At 39.2% G+C, this 26,635-nt stretch overlaps 1 protein-coding gene across 5 annotated transcripts in view; it reads left to right on the top strand.

The window, feature by feature from the left end:
* Nucleotides 1–26,635, top strand: part of KANSL1 (KAT8 regulatory NSL complex subunit 1) — a 180,010-nt gene that overhangs the window by 15,031 nt on the left and 138,344 nt on the right. For 3 of the 5 annotated variants that reach the window (XM_086687606.1, XM_086687607.1, XM_086687603.1), the window contains exon 1: nt 13,742–13,881. The exons of the other annotated variants lie outside the window; for them this stretch is intronic. The gene's annotated coding sequence lies outside the window, so the exon portion shown is untranslated. Of the gene's footprint in view, nt 1–13,741; nt 13,882–26,635 lie in introns of those variants that run through there. 5 annotated transcript variants of the gene reach the window in all.

The following is a 26,635-nucleotide window of genomic DNA, read 5'->3' as shown; positions in this document are numbered from 1 at the left end:
TGCCTCCGTATGTCTTAGTGCTCCTGCTCAGCTACAATTTATCATCTTTTGTTGCTTTTCCTCACTTTTTGTCCTTCTATTCTGAGTAAGTTGTTTTTTCCTTCTTCCACTAGCCCCTTTCCTCCCCTTCCCCACCCCCAGACTAGTTAGCGATTCAAAATATAAACATTTCTACAAAATTTGGGTTGAGCTCCTAATTTTTTAATCCCTTGCGTTCAGGACAGTATTGTAAAGTCCATCTCTTTGTTTTGTATTACGCATTTGCTTCTTAATGTTAATTTTATCTAAAGTCTACATTTTTTTTTGCCAAAAATAGGGAACCATATAATACATTTTTTTTGATAAGCACATTTTTTTTATGAATGTGTTTAGGACAAGAAGGGGCTAGGCAGAAAGGAGAGGAGGCAGGGAGGTAAATGTATTCAATATAAACATTTAAAATTTTCCCTCACTCTACAGAATGTTGGTTAAGTGTGCTTTGTATCTCTGTTCCTAGTGGGTCATAATATGTCTGTTCCTGATTATAATTTAGAACCAAGTTTTGTAATTTGTATATGTTATAGGTTCTAATTATTTTTGGGAAAGCATTATTGTGTTACTTAAAATTTTCTATCAGTTCCCTCCCAAAGAAGTTTTGTGTTGTTAAACACATAGATTGTTGAACCCCACATTATTGTTATTTTTGTAGTTTTCGGGTTTCTGAATCATTGAGTGTTAGAGTTAAAAAGAAATCTTGGGGCGCCTGGGTGGCTCGGTTGAGCGTCCAACTTTGGCTAAGGTCATGATCTCGCAATTTGTGAGTTCATGCCCAGCGTCAGGCTCTGTGCTGACAGCTTGCTCAGAGCCTGGAGGCTGCTGCGAATTCTGTCTCCCTTTCCGCCTGCCCCTCCCCCGCTCACACTCTGTCTCTGTCCCTCTCAAAAAATAAATAAACATGGAAAACAATTTTTTTAAAAGAAACCTTGATTTAACTAGTCTAGCTCTGTTGTTTTCTACATCAAGACAGAGAGCAGTGCTGCCATTTCCCCAAAGTCACATAGGTACCTAGTGGCAGAGCTAGAACTTGAATGCCAGTTCAGCATTCATTTAATCAGTCTGACGATTGCTGGGGATAGACTTATATGCTAAACACATTTATATTGGAGCATATACAAACAAAAAAGAATTGTTGATTTATGGGGGGCGGGAGGGGGACAGATGATTAACCTGGCCTGGAAATGAGTTGACTGATCAGCATACTTTCCTGCTCAACATATACTCTTCCTCTCAGATCCTGGATCTGTGGATCAGGGTATCTTATTTATATTCCAAATAGTGCTGGGGATGACAATGCCAAATTTTTTCTTCTTGAACTACCCATGTATAGAAGACTTGCCAACCATCTGTTATAAAATTCTTAGGGCAGAGTATAATATTGTTGCTTTTGTTTTGAGCTTTTAAAATAGCAATACGTTCCAATCCTATCTCATTGAAGATGACTTTTCCAGTAATAGGATTTTGTGTTCCTTAACCTCTTCACTCATTGAGGTTCTAGTTTGTATTTTCCTATAGATGACTGATTGTATTGCTGACATGTTGGGTCTTCCTCATTTCACTCTCATATTAGAGTAAGTCAGGTTTGATGGGAACCACATTTTTTTTCTTATGTATATTGCTGGTAATGAGTTTGCTACTGTAACATGAAGGCAAATTGGTGCTCTGAGGTAATCTCTTAAGGGGGAAAAATAAGTATGGCTTGCCTTCTCTTGACATTTTTGCAAGCGGTTCAGCATTTTTTTTTTTTTTGAAAGTGAAATTGTTTAGAAATTAAGTATTATTTGGCTCCATCCATTTTTGTTTTTACAGCTTTATTGAAAGACGCTTCACATATAAAATTTACCCATTTAAAATGTACAGTTGTTTTCTTTTAGTGTATTCACATGCTTGTGCATCTGTCACAGATGCACCGTTCTAATTTTAGAACATTTTCAACTCCCCAGAAAGAAACCCTATATCTATTAGCAGTCACTCCCTATTCCCTTTTGTCCCTCAGCCCCTGACAATCACGAAGCTACTTTCTGTGTCTGTAATTTGCCTATATTGGACATTCATATAAATAAAATCCTACAGTATGTGTTCTTTTGTGGCTGGCTTCTTTCACTTAGCATGTTTTCAAGGTTCATCTATGTGGTAGCATAGATCAATACTTTACTCATTTATTTTTATGGCTAAATAATATTCCATTGTATGGATATGCCTCATTTTGCTTATTGTTAATCGATTGGTGGGCTTTTGGGTTGTTTCTGTCTTTTGGCTATTATGAATAATGCCGCTATAAACATTCTTGTATAAGTTTTTGTTTGGACACCTTTTTTGAGTCTATACCTAGGAGTAGAATTGCTAGGTTATATGGTAACTCTGTTTAACTTTTGAGGAACCACCAAACTTTTCCAAGGTAGATACACCCTTCTACATTCACACCTACAAATTTCTTCACATCCTCGTCAACGTTTTTTTTTTTTTAGGTTTATTTATTTTTGAGAGAGAGAGAGAGAGAGAGAATGTGAGCGCAAGTAGGGGAGGGGCAGAGAGAGAGACAAAGGGAGACACAGAGTCTGAAGCAGGCTCTAGGCTCTGAGTTGTCAGCACCGAGCCCGACATGGGCCTCGAACTCATGGACTGTGAGATCATGACCTGAGCTAAAGTCAGATGCTTAACTGACTGAGCCACCCAGGCACTCCCCTTGTCAACATTATTAACTGTCTGTCATTTTGATTATAGCCATACTAGTAGATGTAAAGTAGTAGCTCATGGCTTTGAACTTATTTTCCTGATGACTAATGATGATGAGATGTTTTTATGTGTTTATTGGCTATTTGTAGGTCTCTGGAGAAATGTCTATTTCTGTCAAAACTCCCCTCCCCCTTTTTTAAAGTTTATTTATTTATTTGGAGGGGGGAGAGGATTGGCAGAGAGAGAAGGAGAGAGAGAATGCTAGGCAGGCTCTGCGCTATTAGAGCAAAGTCTGACATGGGGCTCAGACTCATGAACGGTGAGACTACAACCTGAGCCGAAATCAGGAGTCAGTCAGATGCTTAACTGACTGAGCCACCTAGGCATCCCTGCCCTTTTTAAAAACTGGATTGTCTTTTTTATTGTTGAGTTATAAGATTTCTTCATATATTCTGGAAAGAAGTCCTTTGTCACATATGATTTTCAGATATTGTTTCCTATTCTGTGGGTTATGTTTTCACTTTCTTGATGGGGTCCTTTAATGCACAAAATGTATAATTCTCATGAAGTCCAAACTACATGTTTCTTCTTGTTACTGTACTTTAGTGCTGAATCTAAAAATGAAGATTTTACCCTTGTTTTCTCCTAGGAATTTTATGATTTTAGCTTTTAAATTTAGGTCTATGATCCATTTTGAGTTAATTTTTGTGTAAGGTGTGAGCTAGGGGTCCAGCTTCATTCCACTGCATGTGAATATCCAGTTATCCCTGCACTGTTTGCTGAAAAGACTACCCCCCATTCCCTTTTGAATTATTGTGGCGCTCTTGTCAAAAACCAATTGACTATGAATGTGAGGTCTTTTTTCTGGACTGTCAACAATACTTCATTGATCTATATGTCTGTCCTTATGCTGGTACCACACTGTCTTGATTTCTATGGCATTGAGTTAGATTTTGGAATCAGGAAGTGTGAGTCCTCCAACTTCATTCTTCCTTTTCAAGATTATTTTGGATATTCTGGGATTGATTTGAATCTATAGATCAATTTAGGGGGTAACTGCCAGCTTAATAATGTTATATCTTCCAATCCATGAACATGGGATGTCTTTCCACTTAATTAGGACTTCTTTCACTTCTTTTGACAATTTTTGTCATTTTCAGAGTGCAAATTTTATAAATTTATTTCTAAGTATTTTATTCTTTTTGATGCTATTGTAATAATTGTTTTTTATTTCATTTTCAAATTGTTCATTATTAGTGTATTGAAATACAACTGATATTTGTATAGTGGTCTTACATCTTATACTATTGATGGAGTTGTTTTCTAGCTCTAACAGTTTACTTGTGGGTTCCTTAAGGATTTTTTATATACAATATTATGTTATGTACAAATAGATTAATTTTACTTTTTCCTTTGTAACTTGAATGCTTTTTATTTATTTTTCTTGCCTAATTGCCCTGGCTAAAATCTGCAGTACAGTGTTGAATAAAAGTGGTGAGAGCTGACATCCTTGTTTTGTTCTTGATCTTAGAAAGTATTCAGTCTTTCTCCATTAACTGTGATGTTAGATGTGGTTTTTTCATAGATACCTTTTGTCAGGTTGAGGAAGTTTTCTTCAGTTCTTGGTTTCTTGTGTGTTTTTATCATGCAAGGGTATTGGATTTTGTCAAATGCTTTTTCTGCATCAACTGAGTGATCGTGTGGTTTTAATCCTTTATTAGTATAATGTATTACATTAATTGACTTTCAGGTTATAGACCAACCTTGAATTCCTAGGATTAGTCACACTTAGCAAAGGTGTACTGTCCTGTTTAGATGTTGCTGGATTCATTTGCTAGTGTTTTGTTGAGGATTTTTACATCTATATCCATAAGGGATATCGGTCTGAAGTGTGGTTTTTGTTTTTTTGATTTTGTTTGTTTTTCTTTTTATGTCTTTCTCTGCTTTAGGCATCAGGGTAATAACAGCCTTATCAAGTGAGTTGAGATGTGTTCTTGACTTCATCTCGAAATAATTGTGGCTTAACTTTGGACATTCATTTAGCAGTAGCAAATTCTAATTGCCTAATTAGTAGAATGGAGATAATAGTTAACATAACTAATGTTTAAGAAATGATGTGTTTTTGAATCCATGGCAGTCAGAACTAAAAGCATCCCCCACAAATATTTGAGAATGAAAAGGGGGATGCAGAATTAAGTACAATTGGATTAGGTCACAAATTTTCCTCTTCTAGACCTTTGCCTATCTTGAGACATGCAGGGTAGAGGTTCTGAGTCCACTACTTTAGATCCTTGCCTCCTACTTGGTTCCCTTAACTTCTCTTGGTTTTATTTTGGGGTACTCTGTTACCTCTTTCTGGTTATGCCTTAAACAATACCTAATTTTAGCATCCTTGGGGTGGTTTAGGCAAGCTTCACAAAAGGGATCAGAAGAGAATGGAGTTGGAAGCATAAAGCACTAAAATTTTGCTAATTGTTCTCTTATGATTTCTTAGCTTTGAATTTTTAACCATTTAAAATGTCAATGAATAGAAGGAGTTTTTCTTGGCTACCACATAACTTATGATGGTGACTTAGTATTTTTTTTTCCAGAGGTACGACAGTGATTGGCATTTGGTAGACAGTCAATAAATGTTTATGAATGAATGGAAATGAATGTTAGGGCTTTAAGGGGATATCCAGTTTTACTGAAAAAGAAAGTCCTCCAAGGCAGGAACGCTAGTATTACTGTTGTCATGTTATAAAAATTTAATGACTTAGGCTAAATATTACCAGCAAGACCACATTTTGATGTTGCCAGTATAGTTATAATAGGAAATGTGAGTTTAATCCCTTCCCCTACACAGAACATTTTTTTCTTCTTGATACCACAGAAGATACACTTTTTACACTTGATCTTAGCCAAAAGGCCAAGAAGCAACGAAGATACACTTTTTACAGAAAATGTTTATTTTAGGGGCACCCAAGTGGCTCAGTTGGTTAAGCATCCGACTTAGGCTCAGGTCATGATCTTGTGATTTGTGGGTTTGAGCCCTGTGTCGGGCTCTGTGCTGACAGCTCATGAGCCTGGAGCCTGCTTCGGATTCTGTGTCTCTCTCCCCTTCCTCTGCTTATGCTCTTCTCTGTCTCTCTCTCAAAAATAAACAAACATTAAAAAAAAAAAAAAAACCCTTTTTTTTTTTTAATGTTTATTTTAGGAGTACCTGGGTGGCTCAGTTGGTTGAGCATCCAACTCTTGATTTTGGCTCAGGCCATGATCTTGTGATTTGTGGGTTTGAGCCCTGCATCAAGCTCTGCACTGACAGCATGCGGAGCCTGGTTGGAGTTCTCTCTCTCCTCTCTCTCTCTCTCTCTCTCTCTCTCTCTGCTCATCCTCCTGCTTACGCTAGCACATGCACTTTCTCTCTCTTTCAAAATAAATAAAAATAAATACCTTTATTTTGTGCTGGCAGCACAAAAAAAAAAAAAAAAAAAGCCTGATGTGGGGCTTGAACTCATGAACCAATCATGACCTGAGCTGAAGTTGGATGCTTAACTGACTGAGCCACCCAAGGTCTCTCAGAAGTTATACTTTCATTTAGCTGTTTTATTTTTTAAATTAAATTTGTTTGTTCTGCTAGTTGAAGTTAGTTCATTTGGGACAAGTTTTGTTAGATAAATTTGTGTCTAAATTTGATTGTGGGAATTAATTTGGAATATGGCTGAAAATACCAAATATTGTATTTTATTATTTTTGTCTAATTCAGAAATGAGAAAAGATTATTGTTAAGGAGATTATATTTGATTTCTTAGTAAATGAGTGACAGAGATAAGCCAAGGACTTTAGCATTTCCTGAATTCTAGTCATGTTCTCAGTAGCTTATGGACTCATTTGTAATATTGTATCCATGACAATTTTTATATAAGATCTCTCCAAGTTATATTATCTTTATGGAGGGATTATGTTCAGGATTTTTTTGGGATACATCTTTATCCATAAATGATCTAAAGCATTGTTTCTCCTACTTTCCTTTAAAGTACCCTCAGTCTAGGGTTGTCCAGAGCAACTTCTTACGAAAAGGACATTTCTCTGAAGACTCCTTTATCTTGAAAAAAATGAGAATTTTGTATTTTGCTACATAATATATTTGTGTTTATTTTAATAAAAGTATATGCAATTTTACTACAATCTTTGATGAAATTGACACTCCAGCAAGGTGTCTCTCTTGATTATTCATTGGCTTCAGTTACCCCCTATTTTATATCACTGTGCTCAGAGTGTACATGAAAACCTGGTTCAAGAATCCAGAAATTAGTGGTTTAAAAAGGTATGTTCCTTTTCAAGAATGGTGTGCCTTTCCAATGGAGGGAACACGTGTGGTGTCTCCAAAATCCCTAGGTTTGTTCTGCCATCAGAGCGAGATTTTGGAAGTTGCATCTTAACTTTGGACTTAGCAACTGATTTAAAGTTTTGTTTTTGTTTTTGTTTTTGTTTTTGAGAGAGACTGAGAGAGCCTACCCACGAGTGGGGGAGGGGCAAAGAGAGGGAGAGGGGAGGGGAGAGAAAGAGAGAGAGAGAGAGAGAGAGAGAGAGAGAGAGAGAGAGAGAGAGAGAGAGAATGAATCGCAAGCAGGCTCTGTGTCCAGTGCAGAGCCTGACCTGGGGCTCAATCCCACAACCATGAGATCATGACCTGAACCGAAATCAAGAGTCTGTCATTCAACTGATGGAGCCACTCAAGCACCCTGGACTTAAAAATTTTTTAAGTGACATTTGCCTTGTGCACCTGTTGTCTCCTTTTCTCTTTGAACATTTTTCCCCCTCTGACTCTCTTTATCAGGCCTTCCACGAGTTGGCTGTTCATGGCTGCCTTGAAGTTCTTCTGCATGTTTACTTCTATGTTTCATTTAGAATAGAAGCCAGGCAGTTTCTTGGAAAATTTTGGGCAAATTCTGACATTTAAGTTTATCATCTGAAACAGTGTTTAGGTCCTAGACAGATTGCTTCATTTGACATTGCCTCGTCAGCTAAGTCAGAATATTGGAGTACTCCTTTTGTTATGTTTGGTCAATGAACTTTTTTTGGTTAATTCTAATTATTTGAGAATTTTTTTAATGTTCTATATTAAAATTTAAAGCAGCAGAATTAATTAAAATCCACCTAAATAATCAGTGTAGTTTTTGACAACTTGAGAAACTTTATTAAAATATTTCATATAAAGTCTTCATTAAACTGCACGCATTAGAAAGAAGTAAGTGCCTGTGTTGCTACTTTCAAATCTGGTACCATGGAGGAGAAAACCTAGATCTTAATGTAGCTGGTGTGAAAGAACCCGACTTGTTTAAGTGTTACAGTTATATTCAGTTGCTATCTTCTGAGTTATCCCTAAATAAAGTATTTATAGATTTAGAAGTGTTTTCAGAGTTAACCTGTGACTTTAGTTATTATTATTAGTAACAATTATTATTACTTACTGCCTAAGATTAGTTTTTCTTCTTAGTGAGTTATTGGATCACTTCTGTGGTGAAATGGTAAGGTAATTTCTTTATGTAAATTTGACAGTCTGTATCTCTAGTATGGAGAAGAAATTTATCTTGTTTTTAGGTGGGATTGAAACTAAGGAATGCCATGCATTCTTATACTACTTTGCCATTTACAAAAGTTTTTCACATGCCTTAAGCTGTTTAATCTTACTGAAAGTTTGTTGCTAGTGGACTGAATACATAAGAATCTATATTTTGAATGAGTTGAGACCTCCACTTAATGAAAAAAAAATCTTGATTTCTGAGCCTTATAATTCTTGTAATCAGTGTGAGGATTTTCTTTTACTGACATCTGGCTAAATCTTGATACTTGTGAAACTATGAAATAGGTACTATTGTTTGAGCTTAATATCTTTGTCACATTTGTAGTTCTTATTAGTCAAGTAAGTAGCATGTTTCTGTTGGGAGAATGTAACTCTGGAAGGCAGGTGATATAGTGGGAAAGTGAGAATTGGAGACTGACCTCTGATCCCATTGTGTCCTTCTGCTGTGGGGCTTAGGGTAGAATCTTAACTGTTCTCTCTTGGCCTTACCTTGTTTTCCCACTAATAAAAGTTGGAGGTTTAGCTAGATGACCTTCCATATTCCTTCTACATCCAAAATTTCTTTGATTTAAATTTCTTACTATTGGCTCAGTTCATTCAATTCTAGCTTTCTACTGAATATTTAGCTGATAACATATTAACATGAGAGCATGCACCAATTTCAGTTTAAAGTTGTTTCTTTCATGATATAATTTTAATGTTGTCTTAAATAGATTGACGTGTTCATTTCTGTGACATCTGGAACAGGGTCTTGAGCTTAATAGATACTCACTAAATTTTTGTTGAATAAATGAATTTTACCTTTTTATGTGGTTTGGATTTATGAATGTAAATCTTTTTCAGAATTAGAATATGCTCTCGGGGAGCTCAAAGTATTTTTATGGATAGTGTTATCTGAGTTTATGAATGAAAACATTGTTTGCTGGAGTGTGTAGATAGGGATTTGAAGTTTGAATTAGGGAAGAGGTGCTGACCTTATCTCATATTTTAACCTCTTCAATTATTGAACTTGGGAAAATAGCTTCATTAGTTAACTAATAACGATAATAGTTAAATTTATGAGGTAGGCATCACTATCTCCTTTTTGCAGAGCAGAAACTGGGGCTTATAAGTTTAGTACTTTGCCCAAAGTAACACAGCTGATAAGTCAAGGAGGCAGGTAAAATCTAGGGCTACCCCTGGATCCTATATTCTTAGTTACCACACTATAGCTTTCTTCATTTATTCAGCAAATTCTTACAAAGTGCCCCCTTTTGCAAGGCTCTGGACTAGGTCCCCAGGATGTAATGATGCAACAATAAATAACAGAAACTGGGTCCCTGTTCTTTTGAAACTAAATGGTTTAGGCTTTAGGACTTTCTCCTTAGTTTTAATACATATTTTTAAAGTGCAAAACAAAACAATCCCTTGTCTTTTTGAGATTAGTTTGGACATATGAAGTACTGAATTTGTGATAGAATGTTCTGTTTAGGGGGCGCCTGGGTGGCGCAGTCGGTTAAGCGTCCGACTTCAGCCAGGTCACGATCTCGCGGTCCGTGCGTTCGAGCCCCGCGTCAGGCTCTGGGCTGATGGCTCGGAGCCTGGAGCCTGTTTCCGATTCTGTGTCTCCCTCTCTCTCTGCCCCTCCCCCGTTCATGCTCTGTCTCTCTCTATCCCAAAAATAAAATTAAAAACGTTGAAAAAAAAAAAATTTAAGAATGTTCTGTTTAGGACTATCTGGCTTGTTTATATATATATATATATATATATATATATATATATATATATATATATATGGTGAAGTTATTAGAGAGTGCCTTCTTGGGATATGTTTATTGTACAGGTGAGAGTTATAAATCTGAAGTTGGAATAGCCATAGTTCCTGCCTTTTAGGGCTTTCAGACAAGCTTCAGAGGTAAGACTGATAGATGAAAACAACCTCAAAGGAATTATAGAGAGCCTTTAACTATTATAGGGCCAATTATCTACCTTGTTAAATAAGGTATGTAAATGAAATGGTGGAACATGTCTTGAAGGAAAAATAAGTCGCAGTGGGTTGGGGGAGAAGAATGAACAAGGAATGGTTGTGAGGAGGGATGGTCTTCTTTTTCTAGGCAGAAAGAACATATAAAGACATGGATGGGTACAGAGTTGTATATAGAAGGAAAGGACTTTTCTGAGGAATAAATAAGGTTTTATATAATATGACAATATGAATAATCCAAGTAATATAATATAGGTGCTCTAAAATATGAGAAATTAATTAGAATTTTTTTGACTTCAGGTATAGAAAACCTAACTTAAATTGGCTGAAACAATAAAGAAATGTTGTTACATTGTTCTTGTGTAGCTGGAAGTCCAGTAGTCTAGCAGAGGTCAGGATTATTTGATTTAATGGCTTAATGCTGAAAAGTTCTTGCCAGCTCTCCATTCTGCCCCCTTTGATGAGGATTGTGGCATCTTCAGGCTTCTTGTAGGGTGACTGTAGCAGTTTGAGGTGTCATTTTTCGCACAGTCTAAAGAAGAGGTAACTGTTTCTCATTTCATTTTTAGGAATGAAGATGCTTTTCTCACACTTCTCTCTAGCAGGCCTTCCAGTGGGCTTCTACTCATGTCTCAGTGGCCAGGATTGGGTTTCATGCCCATTCCCAACCAATCATTGGCAGAGGGGATGGGTTAAACTAATACAAATATCAACTTTGAGAGTCAACCATAATGACTACTCCAAGAGTGATATGAATAGTAGGGTGTATGTGTGTGTTTAATCAGCCTTGACATCCACTGTGTTTCTGGGGTCAATTTTAAGAAAATGTATCTCTCTTCTTAAGATTTTTGCATTTTAGTGGCTTACCTTTGAATCTTTTTATTTGTAAAAATTGGTGCCTTAGGAAAAAGACATCTGGTTTGAGATAAGAATGTAAAACATGTTTGACTGATTTAAATGCCATAAACACTGTGAACTCCTGGCTCTTGGGCTAAACATTGAGAGAATGGGAAAGTTGGAATTTTTTTTTCCCCAAAAAGCATGTTTTAAAATGAGCATTCCCACCTTTTTCCTAATCCACTGAATAAAAAAGTATTTCACAATCTTCGTTATTTGGGGGCCTAATTAAATCTCACAGTTGAGTTTTAGGACTAGGCCCAGTCCACTTACTAATCAGTAGTAAGATTAATTATTTTGTGGTGGGTGTCTTTGAACATAATATTTTTAAGTATATGCTGGAAGGGGCTTTGCCTTATTCGGTGTTTTTCATTTGGCTCATTTAGATTTCAGAATCCTTAGATTAGGACTTGAGTTTGCCATCTGTTGGTCTGTGTTTAACACCTTTCTGCTATATTTTATGGAATTCCTATTTATATGGAGATATGTGTATACTTTTTTAATCAACTAAATTTTCTTTCGCAGGATTATAAAAAGCCAAGACCAGCATCTCTTTTGGATGGTACACTTATATTAGTTTATTCTTTGTGTAATTTGACCGTGACTTCATTGTAGTGTGATTTTAAGAGTACAAATGGGAGCTCACTGACATACAGGTGTAGATGCTATAGTTGCTGGTAACTTTGTGGGAGGACTACAACCGAGAGGGTGTTTGTTTGGCTAGCAGAAGTGAGCATACCACCGGATATTGGTTCTGGTAAGCCACAAAACAGTATTGAGCATTTCTTATCTTCCTTTTCATAGTAGAGCATACCCTTCCTGTCTTGCTGAATTTGATGATTTAATTGTTGTAATCATTTTTTCCTTCAGTCATTTAAAGCACATTCTGACGAATCCTAGAGTTCTGTTTTAAAATCTCAAACCACTGAAATAATCTTTCGGCAACTTTTTTTTTTTTTTTTTTGGTTTTAAAGGATGGTGGAATTATACTTTGTGTAAATGTGACACTTTGCGTTATATTGCTTAACTTTTTTAATCTAGAAAAGGTTCCATTATTGTAAGGCCCTGTTTTGGGAAACAAATAAAATACTGTACCGACAAACTGGTCATGAGAAAGATAAAGTGCCACCACTTTAAACCAACTCTGGTAGGAAAAGTGGGAAGTTTGCTTTTTGTTGTGAGATTTGGTTTCTCTGTGGAGTTCTTTGTTAAACTTTTAGCATAGCAGTGAACTTCCTTTTGGTGGCGACAGGAAGCATAAATACTCATTGTGTAATGCCATTTGCCTGCTTTGGCGGATCTGCCAAACCATGACACCCAAAACAAGACGCGTGCTTTTTAACGAAAACTACAGTTCCCAGCGGGCCCGGCGCGGATGGGTCATCACTTCCCCTCTAGCTCCCGGTCGTCCCTTCTCGGGCTGGCCCGGCGCGGGCCCTGGCCTGCGCCTGCGCAATGACGACGTGCGCCTTTTTTTTTTTTTTTTTTTTTTTTCCACCCTGGCGGCTGCGGAGCGCTGCGCTGGGGCTAGTGCCCAGGCGTGCTGCAGTGTATCGAGGCAGTCGCCTAGGACAAAGGGCGGCAGAAAGCGCTTCGCTGGTCAGGGAGTTTCCTACCCGATTCAGCGCGCGTTTAACCCTGGAATAGTGTGGCACCGACTGCATTAGCCTGTTTACTACACAGTGCAAACAGTTCCTCGCTCACGTCCTCTTGCTCCGCCGCGCCTGCCCGCCTTGCCCCCTCATAGCCTGCGCGCGGCCCCGCCAGCCCCGGCGCGGAGGGAATGTGACGGCGTCAGCGCCTCAGGTTAGCCTCACCTCGGCCGGAGCGAGGGCCCTCTCCCGCCTGCCGCAGTGCCCCGTGCCGTGGCCGCACGTCTGGGAGCAGCTGGGTCCCGGCGCCGCGGCCTCCGCAGATGGAGGTGCAGAAACAGCGGCCGCGGCAAGGAGCCATGACTGAGGCGGCGGCGGCCGCGCCTCCTGGCGGCCCGCGGGGGTGGCGCGGCGGGCGCCCCCTGGCGGCGCGCCGGGGCGGAGCGGCCCTTCGCCGCCGCAGCCGCAGCCGGCGGAGGCGCTGCTGTCCCTCCTCCCCGTGTCCCCGGCGCTCGCCCGCTCGCTCGCTCGCTCCATTCTCCCTCCGCTTCAGATTAAAGGGGGGGAGGGAAAAGGAGCTCGGCCGCCATTTTCCCAGTGCCGCCGCCACCGCCGCCACCGCTCGCCGAGCCGGCGGGAGAACCGAGCACCGTAGCGAAGCCGACTCGTCTCACCGCGGCGGCGCGGGGGGCGGCCGGAGCGCGCTCCCCGACCGGGAAGAGGCGTGCGGGGGTGGCGGCCGGGGTGCGGGCTCGGGCTGCAGACGGCGGTGCTTGTTTGTGCGGGGCGGGGGGGCGGCTTCACCCTCTGCCCCCGCCCGCCAGTCCTCCCCGCCGGGCTGCGGTCCCCGACGGTGCCCAGGCCCCGCCGGAGCCGAGGAAGGCCGGAGAAGGGGCCCGAAAGAGAAGAAAAAGCGGCCGCTCCCCGCCGCCGCCGCCTTCCCCTCCCCCTCCGCCTCGCCCCCCCCCGCCCGGAAAGTCAGGGCGGCTCCGGGCGCCGGGGGGGAGGAGAGCGGCGGGCCCGGGCCGGAGCCGCCGCCGCGCGCCCCCGCCTGCCGCCGCCGGCCCTCGGCGCCCAGGCCGGGGGCTGTTTGCAAACTGCGCCCATTTTGTGGGGCTGAATCCGCCCGGGCAACGCTCCTCCATCACGTGGTAGGTGCTGCTGCTGCTGCTCCTCTCCTCCTCCTCCTCCCGCTGCCCTTTCTCCTTCTCCTCGCTCTCCCTGTGGCTCCCATTTCTCTCTCTCTTTGTTAGTTGTAACTAGAAAGGCAGGGCAGGGCAGGAAAAATCCCCGGAACTTTAAATGGCCTCACCGGGCTTCCCCGCTGCGGGTCCGGGGCTGGGAGTCGCCCCAAGGGCGGGGGTGTGCGGGGGCCCTTCTCTACCAGCTGCCGCCTCGTTCGCCAGCTTTTCCTTTGGCGTTCTATTTAAAAATGCGGCCTTAAGAACACGATTTATTCCCGTAAAAAAAACCCCAAACAAACTCTGGCTCTTGGCTTGAACTTCTCTTGACTGCAGAAGGCCTTTTTCTGCTCGTAACACACATCTTGCGCGGTGCACGGTGTGTATCACAACTCTGATTGTTGTGAGATGGTTATTTGTTTCATTTATTTATTATTTTTGTTGTCTATATATTGAGGTCACTTATGTTTTCAGATCTAGTCTCTCTTAGGCGGACGTGTTTGTTTGTTTAAAAAAAAAAATCCAAAGAGGAAGAGGCATTTATTTGCTTTTAAGTGAGTTTGGGGGGCCTGTTTTCCGGCTGTCTTTTGATTCTTCAGCAAATAGTTTGATTGTTTTCCATACGATAAACAACCTTAAGCGCATGTCTTACTTAAAAACCCTTTTGTTTTCCATTGTCGGGCCCCCAGTGTGGTGGTTTGTTTTTTTTTTGTTTTTTTGTTTTTTGTTTTTTTTTGGAGAAACACGTTACTTAACTATTGCTTATTGATTGCCTTAGGGGAAAGGGGGTGACATGATGGCGCCACTTTAAATTGCTCTCTTTCCTCCTCTGATTTACGCCTCTTTATCCTGGAGGTCACTAGAGCATTTTTCGTGATCTGTTAATAAGACTGTATTTGAGAATGTTAACGTACAACTTGTAGAGCTAGAGTTTGGTACCTTAAAGGTCGAGAGACCCGAATCTAGAGGTCCCCAAAGTTCCGAGAAATCTCCCTAGTCGTCCTGCCTCTCCTCCCTCCCCTCCATTCACAATCCTGGTGTTGCCATCTCCTTTGTCACGTGGCTAGCAGTCATTGTGTTTTTTTGTTTGTTTTGGGGTGTGTGTTTATATTTTTAAACTGTAGCCCAGAAGAAACTATCCCCTCCCCATCGGAGAGATGAAAACGTTTTAGTTGTTTTAGTTTGAGAGTAGGAGAACATTTATAATAAATGATAAAATTACATAATCTTCGCCTTGCATAATCATGATATAGTTATAGATTGTTACTGAACTTTGTCTCTAAAGCACTTTCGAGTATGGACACTAGTACACTGGAATATCTTTTACACTTTTTAGAATAATCTGTAGTTTTGATTTTTCCCAGCTTCTTGGGTCTTTTAAGTACCACTGTTTACAAAGGCTTAAGTGGGTGTGTTTTTCTCCTCCCCCCCTCCTATACCATACACTTGGTTCCTTTTCTAATAAACTGTCTCACCAGTTTAGAAATTTTCAGTTGTCTGCAGGCATTGTCAGTTAAAACTATTTTTATTTTCTCCTAACAACAGGGAATACTTTTGAGTAATAATTGTTCTCCAACTGGAGTATTACATTATGTTTCTGTTGCATTTTTGATCCAGACAATTTTTGCTTTTAATTCTTGAGGTTTGGAAGAATGTTCTGTTATCTGTTTCTTCATATCAGTTTTCCCAGTAATTGGGTAAATTCCTATTTTGTAAAATATCAAGTACATTTTTCTGTTGTTCCTACATAGGTTACTAGCTACTTTTCCAGTTAATAAAAAAGTCTACTGTAATAGAGTTAGGAAACATCTTCAAAAATAAAAAAGGTAAATGTGAAATGTAGTGATTCTTAAGTATGCATTGATTCATTTCCTCTTAATGTATATTTTCAATGGTTTGGGCCATTTTCTTTGCTAACAGTTACATCATGTCATGTGATATGTACAGTGTGATGTGTAGTTCTAAAAATAAGGCAAGGTAAAAATGCTCATCCCTTGGGAATTTAAAAAATGTATTATATGTGGGGTAACTGTCCTCAGTCATGGAATTTCAATTTCCGCTATGTTTATCCAACAAAGTATGCAGTTTCTTTGACCTTTCTTGTGTTTGATGTATTTGTTAGTGATCTTGTGATTTGAGGTGGTTAACTTTTTATTTCTCAAGTATGCACTACTCAGAGGGAAACCTTAGATATGACAAAGATTGTTAACCTCTGTATTTTGGTGAAGATGGTTGGTTTCTGATGACTACTACATTTAACTGTATATAAGTATTTTTGATTTGTGTCTGTAGATAGGTGAGTGATCAACTAAGTATTGATAGAGCTTTGTGGTACGATCGGGTTTTTGGTCCTTTCACTTATATGAATCTGTTGAATGAAGTTTTTAGAAGTGTCCCTGCATCTTTACTGAAAGCCTTATTCAGAACGTTAGTATTTGACTGTGCTTTACCAAAGTGAGATGTTAAATCTTTGTCTGATTTTCTTTATTCCTGCCTACACACGTTATTTCTATGGTTAAACCTGCAGAGCGTTCTTTGATTGTTAGACTTATCATTATCGTGTTGAGGAAAATTCTGGAAGCTGGAAAATGAGTAAGCCTTACAAGTTCACTTTTGAGCTTTTATCAAGGTGAGAAGAAAGGAAAATATTCCCATTTTTTTCCCTTCTTCAAACACTGCCAAAATACTCTTCCTTTTCTAGTAATGCTACACTATAACCAGAGGCTGTACATCCTCTCCATTTTATTGGGTTGACCACAGATTTTAATTGTATTTTAAAGTGAAAAACAAGTTTTAGATTTGTTCTGTTTGATATAACCTGAATTATGTAATCTGTAAACATAGGGCCATTATGGGTGGTGATGCTGGTTTGAGAAGGCATTTAGCTTTGAGTGCAGTAAAGCTTAGTTGCCTTGTTTTACTGGAAGAGCAATTTTAAAATGTAAAAAGATGCTAGTCCGTATTGGATTTTCTAAAGAGTTTAAAAGAGTAATGCTTACTCCTCTTATATTTAGCTTCCTTGGGGGGTTTTGTAAAGGTTATTTTTTCTTCTTGGTGAGGCCATTAAGACACAGAAACTAAGTGATTTCCTTCCTGGAGAGAGAGAGAGAGGGAGAAAGAGAGAGAGAGAGAGAGAGAGGGATTTTAAAAAATTAATTTTTTTTTTTTCCAAAGGATCTCTCCCTTGAGTTTGGACAGGAGGGAGTAGTGCAGAGTAAGTATGTGGTCTGTGGCAGATTGCCCCAGAACAAAACCAAATCTCATCATTAAGTGGTTTATTTAGAGTTTTAAGGCACCTTTTCTCTACCCTCTTTCTCTATTTTAAGTAAGTTTCTTCTTTGATTGGTTAGACTGTTCTGGGTCTCAGGAAGCATATTTTACTTTAGTGCCCTATTTGATCACTTTATGAAGGAGTACAGTGCAGGTGTCTCAAATAAAATGGCCTTATACACCTGGCCTGCGTACTGTGTCGGTGCAAAGAGTACTTGGACCATGTCCTTTTCCTAAAAATAGGACTTTACTCTTTGGAAAGCTAAATTCGGATTGGTTTTTGAGTCTTCATGTTGCTTGTGAAGATACATGTTTGAATTATAGTTTCTATCTTAAGTGCTTATTAGTCTTTCTTTGGGCATACTAAAAGTTGTGCAAAAAATACTCCTGCCTGAGTGTAATAATTCATAACACAAAATAAGACTCTTTCATCAGTACTTCCTATTCCTTGGAATGTGACATCAACTCAGTGAACCACAGTAATAGTTAGAAAAGACAAATATTCCGCTGTACTAGAGGTCCCCAACTTTTGAAGGCCACAAGAAGGTCCTTGGGTGTTGCTTGCAGATTGTGTGTCATAGGAAAAAAAGACTTGTTGTGGAAGGGTCACTGTTAGTTACTCAGTTATCATTTGTTCCTAAGATACGCCATGTAGCCTGTTTATTATAACATAGGGTGAAACGTATAGAGGAAAATTAGCCAGTTGGTGTGATTTTCCAAAAAGAACTGAAGTAGATACTTTTTATGTGTTAAGCTTTTTCACCTCTTTGATAAAGGTAGAGCTAAAATGCAGAGTATGAGGAAACCAACTTCAGTGTAGAGAACACAACTCATGTTCGTGAATGAAAAACAAACAAGCTTGGGTAGTTTGAAAGAAAAAGTTAAATATTGTGTATGAAGGTTTTAAGTTTTTATGCAAAGAGGCCTTTCAAGGTTGGAGTTGTTTTAAATTCTTGATTTGTTGGGTAGCAGTGTCTGGCAAATGATAGTTGTTTAATAAATGTTACCTTCTGCAAGCCTTGCTTTTCCAAGATTATAAGATAGCTCTATAAAATTTAACATTTGAATGCCTAATGCTTCTAGAGAGTTAATTTAGCTGGGAATTATTTAGCTTTATATTTTATGTTGTTGATTGTAAACTTGCCCATTTTTCTCTAGTCCTAATTTTTTTTAAGAATTACGGTTGCCCCTCAAGCTTTTGAGAGTCAGGAAATGTAAGGTGGAGGTGAATTCAGTGCAGTTTTATCTAAATGTTATCAAAAACTCTGGTTCTTGTTACTTGAATAGGAATCCCAAATGAGATCTCATTCTGAATTTTAAGTACAGCATATTCTGCCCTTGTTTGGAAAAAGTTGTTTCTGAGTGGCATCAAACTTAATGGAGTCCCTTACTTTTTAATTTCTTTTTAAAAAGGGAGCAGCTTAAGGTCAGACCTGGTTAAATTCAGTTGGAGAAGTGTTGAGGAATAAAACAGATGAATAATGATTTTGTTAGGATGTTACACCAAAAATTGCTAAAAACTGATATCCCAGGCTTTCTTTTGCTACTCCTATTTGGCCTTTGTGACTGCCACAAAGTTTCTGATGTTTGCTAGTAGAGAGGCTTTGTAAAAATGCTAGTTGATTAAGTTGAACTGTTAGGGAAGTTACATTAAACTGTTCATATATTACCGTGGAGAACTGAGGATGTTTGAAGACCTCAAGCATATATAAAAGAAATTGGACTGCTGTTTTTTGCAGTTACTGATTTACTGCTTACCTCTTAGTTTTTCCTTTGACCTCCCAAGGGAATGAAAGAAGGATGGTAGTATTTCTTTCTTGCTTTTTTTTTTTTTAATGTTTATTTACTTTTGAGAGACAGAGACAGAGCGTGAGCAGGGGAGGGGCAGAGAGAGAGGGAGATACAGAATCCGAAGCAGGCTCCAGGGCTCCGAGCTGTCAGCACAGAGCCCGATGCGGGGCTCGAACTCACAGACCATGAGATGATGACCTGAGCTGAAGTCAGATGCTTAACCGACTGAGCCACCTCAGGCACCCCTAAACTCCATTATTTTGATACATAGTCATTTTTCAAAAAAAATTTCTGTTTCTGTAGTTAAAAAAAAAAATTTTTTTTAATGTTTGTTTATTTTTGAGAGGGGGCAGCGAGAGAGGGAGACACAGAATCTGAAGCAGGCTCCAGGCTCTGAACTGTCAGCACAGAGCCTGATGCGGGGCTCTAACTTAAGAACCACGAGGTCATGACCTGAGCCAAAGTTGGAACCCTAACCAACTGAGCCACCCAGGTGCCCTATCTGTTTGTATAGTTTTTAACATAAATGGGATTATACTTAAGTGGCTTTTTTTTTTCATGTTGCTGTATATCGTAGAGATTTTTTTCATATCAACACATACAGTTCTCTTTTTTTATTTAAAAAAATTTTTTTTAATGTTTATTTTTGAGAGAGAGAGACAGTTTGAGCAGGGGAGGGGCAGAGAAAGACATGGAATCTGAAGAGGCTCCAGGCTCTGAGCCATCAGCACAGAGCCCGACACGGGGCGCGAACTCACAAGCCGTGAGATCATGACCTGAGCCGAAGTCGGAGGCTCGACCGACTGAGCCACCCAGGCGCCCCCAGTTCTCTTTTTTTAAACAGCTGCATAGTATTCTAGTGTTCCTTTTTAAGTGTTGTGGGTTTTTTTTTTTTTTTGTATTACAATTCTTCATTGAAAGAATTATGATATTTCTATATCTATGAGACTATTTCTGTTGGATAGGTTCCTAGACTGCAGTTACTAGGTAAATGTTTGGGTAATGGCATGAAAAATTTTGATAGATAGTGCTTTCAAAAGGCTTATGTAACCAAATTTAATAGTTTTAAAAGTACAGTTAAAAAGTTTGCTAGTCTGAGTGCAGGTGCTTGGCATTGTAAATGACTAGAACTTGAGGTAGATGAAGTCTGTCCTAGATTCAGTTGATGCCTGCTCCTTGTTAGGTTGTTATCACCTTATGATCAGACATATCCATTAACTTCATGGTGGATCTCCATCTGATGCATTCAACATACAGTGTTCGGGTTAACTAACATGTATTGGTCTACTTTCTGCCAGGCATGGGACCACCTGTAGAGAATAAAGATAAAACAAGCCATAACCCTCCCTCTACACCCCCCCCCCATTTTTTTTTTTAAGAAGTATATAATCTAGGGAAGGAGGGGACAGACAGGATGACAAGATGGGGAGTTTATATCATGAACTGTTGCCCAGGGTATCATGGGAGTGCAGATAAGACCCTAGAGAGGGAAGGACCCCTAATTCAACCTGAAATAAATGGTGAATACTTGAGAGGACATGTGATCTCTTGGAGCTGAACCTTGAAAAGAAAGTGTGAGCAAAGGTGCAAGAGCATGGAAAGAGCCTGAAACTCTAAATAAGATTCAGGTGTTTGGAGTGGGGACAGGTTGGAGATGAGGCTGAGTATAAAAAGGGGCCCAGATATATCCTGTGTGGAGAGTTTGGATTCATCCTTACTCTAGAGTCAGTGAAGGATTTTTAAGAGGAGCACAGCATAGTCAGATTTATGTTCTGTTTCTCCTTCCTTTCTAATAATCATTTTGGTAGTGGATGCTAGATTGAAGGCTTGCTGAGACAGGAAGAAAGAACAGTTGGGAGATTATTACTGCTTGAATTACTGTAGTACATAACGAGGCTTTGAACAAGGCAGTGGCATTAAGGATGAAATGAATGTGCCTGTCATTCTGTCTATTGAACCCTCCCTATTTAACCTTCAAAATTCAGTCAGAATGTCCTCCTTTTCTGGAAGCCTTCCTTGATCTTTGTAGGCAAAACAGTGCTTTATCATCTGGGCTTACCTGTGCATGTACTTTCTATCCTCTTATCTTTGGCATTAATGAAACTACTCCAGTAGTCTTTCTGTTGTTTGTATCTGGCATTAGTATATATTTAAATGAGGTATTTATGATAGATGGTAAATCAGTAGTTGAGATCAGGATTCACTCACATGGGGCATGTTGAGGGGCCGGAATTGGTTTTGGATTTGGTATTGGGGGAGGGAGTGGATTTGCATGTGGGACGCTTGCAGTAACTGTATGAGTGATGCTGGACCCTAGTTATTCTTTAGGTATCAATGTAGATGTTGTCTCCTGTGGGAAGCCTTTTATGACCTTACTGACTCCGTTTGTGTGAGGGTCCCTTAAGGTCCCCTGGGATTCTCTGATCACATAGTAGTGTCTGTCTTAAGTGGCCCTTATCAACCTTGTAGGCACTTAGTGCAATAATTTGAATGTTGTAGGCATTTTTGTAAAATGTTTATTAGAGAGATTCAGTATTCCCTCTCTGGCTTTCTTCTAAAGACTAAACAAAATTCGAAGTCTAGTGTCCAGCAGTTAAGGTCCTTCCAGTATATATATGTAAAATAATTACATATATATATTTTTTAATGTTTATTTCTGAGAGAGAGACAGAGTGCGAGCAGGCAAGGGGCAGAGAGAGAGGGAGACACAGAATCCGAATCAGGCTCCAGGCCCCAAGCTGTCAGCACAGAGCCTGATGCAGGGCTTGAACCCATGAACTGCCTGACCTGAGCTGAAGTCAGCTACTTAACCGACTGAGCCACCCAGGTGCCCCAAGCCCCTTCCAGTTTAAACCTAGCCTTAAACTACTTAGTATAGTAGTTAAAAGCATGGGGTTTAGAACTGGAGATTTGAATTGGAATCCTGCCTCTGCCGCTTAGTAGTTGTGTGATCTTGGACACATTACTTAACTTTTGGAGCTTCAAACTTCATCTATAAAATGCGAGTAAGAGTACTTTATAACGTTGTGAGGATTAAATGAGAACATATGTATAAGGCAGTACAATGACATGGTAAAAGGTCAGTTAAGGTTTGTGAACAGCAGTCGTAGTAATAATCTGTCCTCCAGTCAGAGAACTGTTTCCCTTAGTAGTTACAAACCGTATTCAGTTATGAGAAGCCCTGTTGGCATGGGCACATGTTAGGGACTGGGGTGGTGTACTGTCCACAATAGTGGGTTTTATCATAAAAATTTTGCCTCCTATTCTCTATTGTATTCTATAACAAAACATTTGTTTCCATGTAAAAGAAGTACTTTGCAGTGTGTCCTGTTCTGTAGCTTTCAATACCTCATTACAGATCACTACTTGCTGCATTCTTCCTCTTCTTGAGAAGGTGTACATGTACCTCTTGGTTCATCCAGCAAGTTCTGTAGATCATCTCTCAGATCCTTTCCCATTATTTTGATTGTGTTGGTTTCTTGATTAGAATTTCCTGGGGCGCCTGGGTGGCGCAGTCGGTTAAGCGGCCGACTTCAGCCAGGTCACGATCTCGCGGTCCATGAGTTCGAGCCCCGCGTCGGGCTCTGGGCTGATGGCTCAGAGCCTGGAGCCTGTTTCTGATTCTGTGTCTCCCTCTCTCTCTGCCCCTCCCCCGTTCATGCTCTGTCTCTCTCTGTCCCAAAAATAAATAAACGTTGAAAAAAAAAATTAAAAAAAAAAAAAAGAATTTCCTCATCTTTCTCTGCATAGCAAAATCTTATTTATACTTGAAGGCCTACCTAGCCAAGTCTTTTGAATGCTCTAGCCCAGTCAGTAAGTGCTTACAAGTGCTTACTATGTTCCAATTTTTAGATCAAGTTAGTGAGCATGCAGAAGGATGTTAAGGAACTTTGTCACCGTGGAAATAGAATTTGTAAATTGACAATTGGGGAATATTCAGATAATTTGAATTGCGTGATGGTGACTTTAAATGAGTTTTACAATTTAAGCAGGAAGAAAGTGATGGCAATCTAAACAGCCTGCAGAAGTTTTTGTGGAAATGCCATGTATTGAAGGATTAATTAAATTTTGAGCCTAAAGGTTAGAAGGGTCTTCCAGGTAGAAGCACCAGCATAGGCAAAGATTATGGCTTTGGGAATCTGGGGGAGTTCTAGGTCTACCCAACCTGATGCATTTGCTGTGATATTGTGTTAAGTTTCATCTTGGAGAATTTGGACTCCTGAGAAAGGTACAAGGAGCTATTCCAGAGTAGAGAAGTGATGTGATAAAACGGTATGGACCAGATTGAAGGACCAAGGCTGTCAGGAAGCTGTCAGGCTAATTTAGGTGTGAGTTAATAAGGCCCCAGGCTGGGTTGGGGTTGATAATGTTAGGAATGGAGAATATATGAAACCTGAATAGCGTCATTAGAAATAAATGGAAAGATTTTATCATGAAGGAGATAAGATCCTTTACGTTTTTCTTTTTCTGTTATTTATTTGGCCCTTCTGCAGACTTTAGCCCCTTCCAGTTTCTGGATTTAAGCTTGAAGGAAATTTTGCTGTTCCTACTGTGGTGAACACCTTAGTTGAGGTCCGTGTTGCACCCTGTCTGGATTATTGCAGTAGCTTCATTGATGGTTTTTGCCTTTTTACTTTCTTTTAATCCATCCTATCCAGCTGGTCTCTAAAGCACAGTTCTGCATGTTACTCCCTATTTGAAAAATCTTTAATGACATTCTGCTGCCTTTAAGTCTGAGTAAGGGCTGGTTATTCAAGGTTGTCCATTAATGATCTGGCTTCAGACTGCCTTTCCACTTTTTTCTATACTGTTTCCTCTGTTAAAATATACTTTATATTTCAAGCAAACTGATCATTTCTTTTAACCTCCAGGATGTCCTATGTTTTCCCACAGCCTTGCCTTTTCCCATGCCGTTTCCTTTCACTAGAATGCCACATTTACCATTCTCTTGCCTTCGCCTTTTACATGATGACATTTTAGCTAATTTTCAAGTTTCAGTTGAAATTTTGACAACTTCACAGACACTTCCCTAACCATTTTTCCTCCTCCTATTTCTCACCTTTGTGCAGAGTAATGAGGTAATGGTGGGGAAGAGGTTAGTAGAAGCCACATTATGGGCATACTTTTCTTCCCCATCTGATTTGTGCTTCTGTTTCCAGTGAAAGTGTGGTTTGCTGGCCAGTCAAATGACCAAAGCCCTCCCCTTGGGTTTCTGCATTTTTGCAGGGTGGATGCTGCTGGGTTGTTCTTGTATACCTGGAGTCCTGTCTTGGGAACTTAAGAGGAATAAAGGCAAGGTTTTCATTTGTAGGTGTAGAGGTCTGACTTGAAATAGTTGAAGTACCGGGATATGTTTTGCTTTCTGGGAAGAATACATCTACATGTAGATAGTCTGTATCTAGGCAATGGTTTTCTAATGAGAGGTGTGATTTTTTACCCCCTAGGGGACATTTGACAGCTCTGGAGGCATTTTTAGGTGTCATAATTGGTAGAAGGGTGCTACTGGCATCTAGTAGGTGGAGCCAGGGATGCTACTAAATGTCCTACAACACACAGGAGAGTCCCCTTTCCCCACTCATAAGATTTGGCACAAGATATTCATGGTGCTGGGCTTGGGAAACTGCCTGAGGGGTATACTTTTTGCTTTCCCAGTGTACTTGTGTTACGTGGAAGTTTTCCCTTGAACCTATGTTGCAATTTAGACTTAAGAGTCATAAGCATAGGAAGAGACCCTGAAAGTCACATGTTTGAATTTTATCCCAACTTGTATCCCTCAGAACAATGTTCTGCAAGATACTAATAGGTATAATAGGGGGAAAAAGTGTTTGGTTTGGTAAAGGCAGGCATTTGAGCATTCAGTCTGATGAAGTGCATTGTGAATTTCCATCAGGAACGTTTTTCCTAAGTGTGTTTGTCTGCTGAACCTATCTGACATCTTCCAGTCCCTAGAATGCTTCCTTGGAACTAGGAGAGAAACCATTAATATCTAGCTCAATCTTTTATAGCTCTTTGTTGTGTTTTTTTTTTTTTTTTTTTTTTTTTTTTTTTTTTTTTTGTTTTTTTTTGGTGTCTTTAGGTTTACTGCAGAATCTTAATGTCAGTGACAGCAGGTACATTAACTCCATCTGTATTTATTTGTCAAATTGTGATTTATAGATGAACTAAAAATTGGGATACTTTAGGTTTCTTTATTAAGAATGTGCAGTACAACTTTATTATCTATTCCCACTAGTAAATTGGAAGTTGTAATCCCAGCCCAAAACCTACTGCCCAGGTTATTATGAGAATTGATAAGTTAATTGTAGCTTTTAATACTTTGTATTCTTTGGAGAAAGGTTATTTATCATAAGCTGTTCTGTTCTTGTAAAATTGCTTAAGTTTGACAATCTTTCTCTGCTATAAATTATTGAAGAGTGAAGCTTTTGGGATTCAAGTGGGATGGGAATCATTCCTTTTAATCAACATTTTGCTCAGTATGTTAAATTTAAGAACGGTGCCATGACATTTTGCCTTACTCAGATTCTTTGGCTCTTTAAGAAGTTGCATTATTTTCTTTTTGCTTCTTTTCCTTTTATTATACAAGTAATACATGTTTATGCTGGAGACATTATATACACTAGAAAACAAAAGACAAAAGAATCTTACCACCTACTCTTTTAAAACAAAAATGAGGCCATAGTATACGTTTTGGTTTTTTGTAACGCCTTTTTATTTTTTCATTTAACAGTGAAGCAAGCACTTTTTCAAGTCAGGAAATACTGTTTTACATTGGTTATTATTCATGGTTGCATAATATTCCATTGTCTGGCTATTCCAGAATTTAAGTGAATTATTGGGCATTTGATTTGTTTTGTTTTTATTGTAAGCATCATCATGAAGTACTAAATGCAAATCTAAATAAAAAAAGGAAATCTAAACTTATAGCAAAAATTAAAATTCTAAGCTTTGGTTGTTTGAGGCAGGTACAGCTAATATTGAGTGCTAACTAGATTTGCCAAGTCCATTTTTACATGCACGGGTCTTCAGGTACAGCAATGTTTTAGGAGATTACTTACTTTCTATTTTTCCTGTGCATTAAGAAGTCTTGCTGAAATTCCTTTTATGTTTGTTTTTTGTCTATAGGTTATAATAATAGTGCAAATAATGGGTGTTGTTGTCAGGCACTAGGCTAAGTAAGTAATGGAGAGTATTTTATTTTATTTTTTATTTATTTATTTATTTTTTGGAGAGTATTTAATCATCAAGCAGTCTTGTGAGGTAGGCTCTGTCATTTGCAGATGGGGAAATTGAGGAACAGCATAGTTAAATAATTTAAATGAGGGTAGAGCCAGAATGTGAACCCAGACCTGTTCCCCTTACTTAACAAAGTGAGTGCCTTTGGGGGTAATATTGAATCTCAGCATACTTACAAAGTGAGTGCCTTTGGGGTAAGATTGAATCACAGTATAGTATTTCAAAGTTTATAAAAAGGGGGAGGGATGAAGACTTCAATCTTTTTTTTTTTTTTTTTTTTTTTTTTTTTTTTTTTTTAAACAGTATTGTTTGGCTATAGAAAGATAATGATTTAGGAGTTAGGAATGGAATTCCTTCTGAAGAGGTCGCTTTTTCCCCTTCTGTCCTTTTCCTCCTCCCTACTTATTTAGATGATTGTTTTAGTAACTAC

The sequence above is a fragment of the Puma concolor genome, chromosome E1 (assembly GCF_028749965.1).
Source record: "Puma concolor isolate L17-30 chromosome E1, mPumCon1.1.hap2, whole genome shotgun sequence".
NCBI lineage: Eukaryota > Metazoa > Chordata > Mammalia > Carnivora > Felidae > Puma > Puma concolor.
Note: the sequence above shows the minus strand (reverse complement) of the source record. Positions and strands in the feature narration are given on the sequence as shown.